Source organism: Bidens hawaiensis, unplaced genomic scaffold (genome assembly GCF_021521415.1).
Source record: "Bidens hawaiensis isolate Kalapana, Puna unplaced genomic scaffold, B.hawaiensis_p1.1 tig00039544_1, whole genome shotgun sequence".
Lineage (NCBI taxonomy): Eukaryota > Viridiplantae > Streptophyta > Magnoliopsida > Asterales > Asteraceae > Bidens > Bidens hawaiensis.
The window spans coordinates 48,818-55,450 of NW_027496954.1; positions in this window are offsets into that span (position 1 = coordinate 48,818).

A 6,633-nucleotide genomic window follows, 5' to 3' on the forward strand; every position below is an offset into this window, starting at 1 on the left:
GGTTCGTGTCGGTTTTCGGGTCGTGTCAGAAATTGACAGCCCTAGTTGTAACTGTTGGACGTTTTTTTTGAGGTTTTTTCTCTAGTAAAATGTTGCAAAGCATTTTGCATTTCAAGTGCTAAATCCTCAAGAGTGACAGATGATGAGGATTTTTTGAGGTTATTCTATATTGATTGTAAAAAAACTCTTTACCTCACATGATTGGCCACTCATTTTTTTTGTGCAAGTTTTATTTGTATTATGTGTTCTTGAGTTTGTACAACTTGTTTCTCTTTTTTTCTTTAAGTTTGTCCATCTCTCACTCAAGGGGTGAAGGGGGCCACAACTTTAGACGGATCGATACTTTTTCCTTAATTTTATCTCAAAGATAACCTTGCTTATACACATTTCAATTTTTTATAATTTGTAACTTTACAAAAATAAATATAAATATGAATCAAATAAAAACAATTTCTTTTATGTTTGCAACGTGTGAAGCTCACTTTTATCCTTATATATGATTTTCGATATTTTTGATGTAAAACATTTGTCATTGGCCTTTACAACACAACTTGTATTATGGGACCGATATCGATATTCATTTTAGTAATTTTTGATTGATTTAACTCTGCAACAACGCACAACTTTGTTCAGTTTCACGATCCAGTTACAACGCACGGATCAAATACTAGTTCAACTATAAATGACAACTATAAAGAATAGGTAGAAGAAAATTATGAATTTAAAAAAAACTTTTTGCTCAAACTTTAAAATACAACACCTTTGTGATCAATTTTAAGAAAATAAAAGAGGTTACTATTTAGTGAGCAAATCCCCAAAACACCACTATTAATATAACAATACTATTAAAGCATTACAATTGTCCACATGCAATCAACTATGTTATTTATATAGGATGCCACCTAGATGCCATGTAGATCATTTCCTTATTAATCATTAACTATTACTTAAAATACCCGACTACCCATTTAAGTGTTAATTCTCGCGGGTTTTGGGTGCCCCGTTAACCTAACAACCCAGAATTTTAAGTATTATATTATTTAATATCCTTTATCAGTCACAATCATTCTCATTCCCTACCATCATCCAAAACTCTAATTACCACTCCAGTTCTTATTCAATCATAAGTTCAGTCTTCTATCTATCTAAGGTATTCTTTTAATCGATGTTTTTTTTAAGTTTAATTGAAATCATAGGTTATCAAACCCTTACCGTTTGAAAGTTTAATCAAAATCTTTGTTGTACGTTATAAACGCAATCGGTCACTGTAAAACCTAACCAATTGATTCTCTACTCTTTTTATATGTTTACTTTTCAGTTTTGTTATCTTTGTTATTAACTTATTTTTGATCAATAAAATGAACCTCATAGTTTTATAATCATTTTATGATAACTTCAATATCATCCTTACATATTTATTATATTGTGATTGTTTAGTTAAGGCATACAAGTACTTACCCGCATTTTGGTGTTAAGGATGTTCATGTTGAAGTTGAAGTTTATGGTGAAGATGATGATGTTCAACGGCAATTTGTAATTATTCATTAAACTATATATTGTAAATGATGTTAGTAGCATATAAATTTTGTTAATAAAAATGATTAAAAAAATGAAGCAAAATATAACATGCACTAAACTATTATTTGGAAAGTTGTTAAAATTAAAAACCAATGGATATGATATTGTTTAATTTGAATTCAAATTCATGTCATCTTTGTATTATTTGAAAACAACCTTTATTTTAAACAAAATTTTCACACTTTAAGAGTTTTAAATACAATTTTAACATGTTTTTGAATTTTCAACAACTTTCCAAAAACCTAAACATAATAATATACGGGATTTAAAGTTAAAATTTAATAATTCAAAATAAAAAATTATTAAAAATATTTTGTTAGTAAAATTTCATAATTCAAAAATATATATATTAATTATTTAAAATAAAAAAATATATTAATTACGTTTAACTTTAAACCTAATTTAGTTTTACGTAAATTTGAACATTAATATATATTTTTTAAACCTTTAATTATTTTCAAAGTCAAAATAGCCTTTTTACTCTTTTCAAAGTTATATAAAATTTCATTTATTATAAATCGTTATTTAAGTTTCACAAAATATTAATGTCATTATTTTTACAATAATGTATAATAAAAACGTATTATATTTGAATTATGTAATAACTAACAGATTTTTTAAACATAATATACATCTTCCAATTCTAACATACAAACAATTTGATATTAAGTTTTCAAACACAATTTATTTTGTTTACGTATCAATTTAAATTTGAAAATCTTATTATATGTGGATAAAAACCTAACTAATTATAATAATTAAAATATTAGTTTAATATATTTAACACATTACTTTATTTAATATTTAAATTTTATTTATTTTCATTAATTGATTCATAATTTCAAATTAGGTTTCCTTATTTTCCTCGATCACAATTATTATGTTGACTTTTTATTAAAAATTTAAAAGTTTTTAATTATTAAAAATAATAAATTGATTTCCCAATTTTCCAATTTCACATAAAATTTTATTCCTTTCAAACTTCTACAATGTAAGTTATTATTCATCCCTTATTTACATATCAAAGTCGAAGATACAATGGAGATTTTCCCTATTTCATTTTTCCGGTAACACGATTCAAATATTCCGGTTATCAATTAGAACATCAATATTATATTTGTATACATAATTCAAATCTTCCATAATTGGTAATTTGTTTATTATGTGATATTAATATTAATATTAATATTAATATTAATATTTAATTTTCCCATTTCAGGTTATGTCCCCAACTTGATATTGCTAATTTCATGGATTGAGGATTTGTTGATAAAATTTCTTATTTTTTTGTTTAATATTGATATATATTTTTGTTATTATTCATATATTTATGTATTATTCACAATTCATGAAATTTATTTAATTTTTATATAATCAATCATATATTGTTGTTAGTCAAAGTCCATTTAATATATTTTAATAAATTTGATTCATTTGAAATTTAATATCATAGCAAATAAAATCACCAATGTCAACAACTTAAAACATTATTATACTTTCCAATATTATCGTACTTTATATTTTAAAATAATACACATTTAATATGACATTTTAGAAGCCGATTTCACCATTCAAATTCAGATTTTCGTCATTTATTTGAAGTTTACAAAACTATGTTATATAATTTGACTTTAACCAGTTATTCAAAAATCGAATTTTAATGAATTTGACAATTTCATTATTTTTCAATATTCAAGCTTTAAATAAAAAAAATTATTTTTAATAACCATTTATTTCAAGTTATTATGATTTTAATGTCACTTTCAACTAAAGTCATTAATATATTTATTCCTAGATGTCAAAAATAAAATATATATATCTAACCGAATATCAACTTTGGATTCTCAAAATAACAAAAATTTAAACTTTAAACCATAAAGTTCATAAACTACTAAATATTTCCTTATAAATCATATTTAATTATTTGTTTGTTTGTGAAATGTTTCCTTATGAAATTATTCAATATGAGCATATTCCAAAAAAAAGGTAAAAAAAAGGAAAAATATTTTAGTTTATTACTTTTGCCAGCCGAAAAGTATCATTTTGCTCGGAACATATTTGTGTTGGTTGAATATGCTGTCTATATTTATATGGTTTGTTGATATGTTTTCCACCCGTGTGTAACACGAGATATATCCTAGTCTAAATCTATACTATCTATACTATATTATAATACATATAGGAAGGACGATATGGTAATTTACCAAAAACTCTTAATTTTAAGAGTTGTACAACTCCTTATGCATTGTGTATAACAATTAGGTTAAGGAATTCAGATGACCAGATTCAAAATTCAAACCATACCAAGACTAGGTTTATTGTTCTTCTCGAACCCTAAACATTCACATTTCTCCCCATCAAACTACTTCAGCCACCACATCACTCCATACCACACGTTCTCACAAACCTTAAATCTACGCAAGTGAAGACGGAGAATCTTAGGTGGCGGCTTAGTTGATGTTCGACTATAGTGGTGGTTGTATGTGTTAATAGGCAGTGGATTTGTTAAACGGAGGCAACGAAGGTGGTGTATGGTAACAAATCGACGGCTACAAGTCGATTTCCTAGCCAAATGGTTCGTTTTTTCCTTTTCTGAACCTTTTTTGTTTGTCACCTTTTGTGTTGTTCATTTATGTAATATAGTTTACTTATGATTGTTATTGATTGCTCATGGTTTCAGGGTTGTCTTATTTATCTTCATGTTGTACCTCAAGGTATATTCGTTAATTTTTTTTTTGGTTTGTAGTTAGGGTTGTTTGTTTGTTTGTTTATGGAATTTAGTATGCTGAAGGGTTCGTTGTTATTTCCATGAATGGGTGTGTAGTTCTGTCCACGGTTTCTAAAGGTAAGTGACACATTCCAATAGTGAATTTTGTTGTCATTATAATCTATTTTACCTTTGACTTTTTTCTTTCCCATATCGTTTAGTTCTCACAATTAAGTCATGGAAGAATTAACTTTGTCAGATGTGTGATATTAGGTATGTGTTTGTAATACCCGCTATCATTTTGCGTAGACAAAATGGAGGGTTTTAATTTTTAAAGTTAACAACTGAATGAGACAACATTTTGTGATTTAATGTCATGATATCCATGTTAAGGTTAGTAAACATATGAATAAAATAAATGCTCATTTGATTTTTTTAATTGTGCCAATGGTGTTTTGGACATTACTGGTATGGAGTAATATTGGTATGTTGGTTCTTTGTTTGAAGGCCTTCAAGTTATTTAATGGCTGCAACGTCTGCTGATATTCACATCTGCCATGGATGATGGCTTGGAACCGGTTGGTAAGCCAACATAAAGGTGATACCACGAATCAACTTTGAAGACATTGAAATGGGAAGAGAAGGTCAGAACACTAGAGCATCTTAGGTAAAACATTTGTTCAGATCAATTTTGATCGTAGTTTTTTTGTCTTTGTCTGTCTGCTGACTTGTCAAATTAATATTTGCAGCCACTTGTTCCGAGTGTTCGGGCCTGTCTTGGATAATTTTATTTTCTGATTTGTCAGTTGATTTCCGCTGTAATGTGTGTACTCTTGATGTGGGTTGAACTCTAATGAGGCTCTCTCAAGCGAGAGAGCCTGATTTACTTTCTATTTCATTATGAGTAATTCAGTTATTGATTTTTATTGCAAATCTAGATGACAAACTTATAATATTTGACCTTTTTAAAGTGTCACACCCCAACCTACGGCGGAAATGCCCGGGCGAAAATGATTGCTCACAGCTTTTCAAAGGTTACTATATGCAATATTAAAAGTGTCAATATCTATTAAATTTTATTAAATAGTCAAGTACATCAAACTCCTAAGTAAACAAGTAAAATAAGCATTCAAATCTAATTCTTGTATCTTCTTATCTAACATGCATCCTAAGTTGCTTCAAACAATCTTGATAATCACGTCACACGATAACTTGCATATGCGTTGAAAATAGAATAGTTTTGTCAACACAAGGTTGGGTGAGCAACACACCAGTTTAATTGTACATATAGTATATATAACAAAATATGTAGCTGCAACAAGTCATATGAGAATAACAAATTAACCAAATGAGCAAGTATAACTGAGATGTCGAGAGGCACATAGGCTATAACGACTGGCGTATGATCATACTAGACTGAGATTATGTTAGACCTCTCTGAATGCGGAAGAATACAAAGCAAATAAGCACATAAACAAGTAAGAATAAGTTGTTAACACATAAGACAATAGTTGCAGTTTTGAGTATAAGTAAAATAAAATTTACGCATATGTCCCCAAAACGTGAAAAATAAGTAAAATAGGGGAATGTGGTACTCACCTCGATAGACGAACAAAAGTAAAAGGAGAATTATTAGGAATGATTATTCACAGAAATCATGCGTTGATGACAAAGCCTAAAAAGGAAGATAGAATGCGGATACGCTAAGTTAATGAACTAGATACGATATGAGAGTTCGATAGTTATGATTCTTATTAAGTTATATTATATTATTAGTTTATAAATGCGTTTAAAATTATATTATAATATTTAATATGGTATTTTATTATGCAAAAATATGTGTAAAAGTAAAACACATCTTTTATAATTAATTAACTTGCCAAATATATAAGAATAAAAATTTACCTTTTTAATATATATTAAATTTATAATCCAATATATAAATTACGTGGTATTATTTATACCTATATATACATATATGTATATTTATATACACATATACATATACACATGGGCGAAACAAAGATGCGGGAAAAAATACAGGTATTATTGTCGGTTTTATAAAAAGATAATTTATTTATTAGTTGTTATATATATTATTTATTAAAACAGCTAAAAATAGTTACAAAACGGGGTGGCAGAGACTCAAACCCACGACCTGCCACTCCACAACCAAGGTTCCAACCAACTGGGCTAACCAGTTCATGCGTTATAACTTAGAAACAATTAATTATAAACAAACGCAACCTGAACGGAAACAAGAACAAACCCTAACAATCTTATCTGATTAGATCCGTTGATGTTTAACAAAATTAAGTTAGGGTTTTTGATCACAGATCATAAACGAG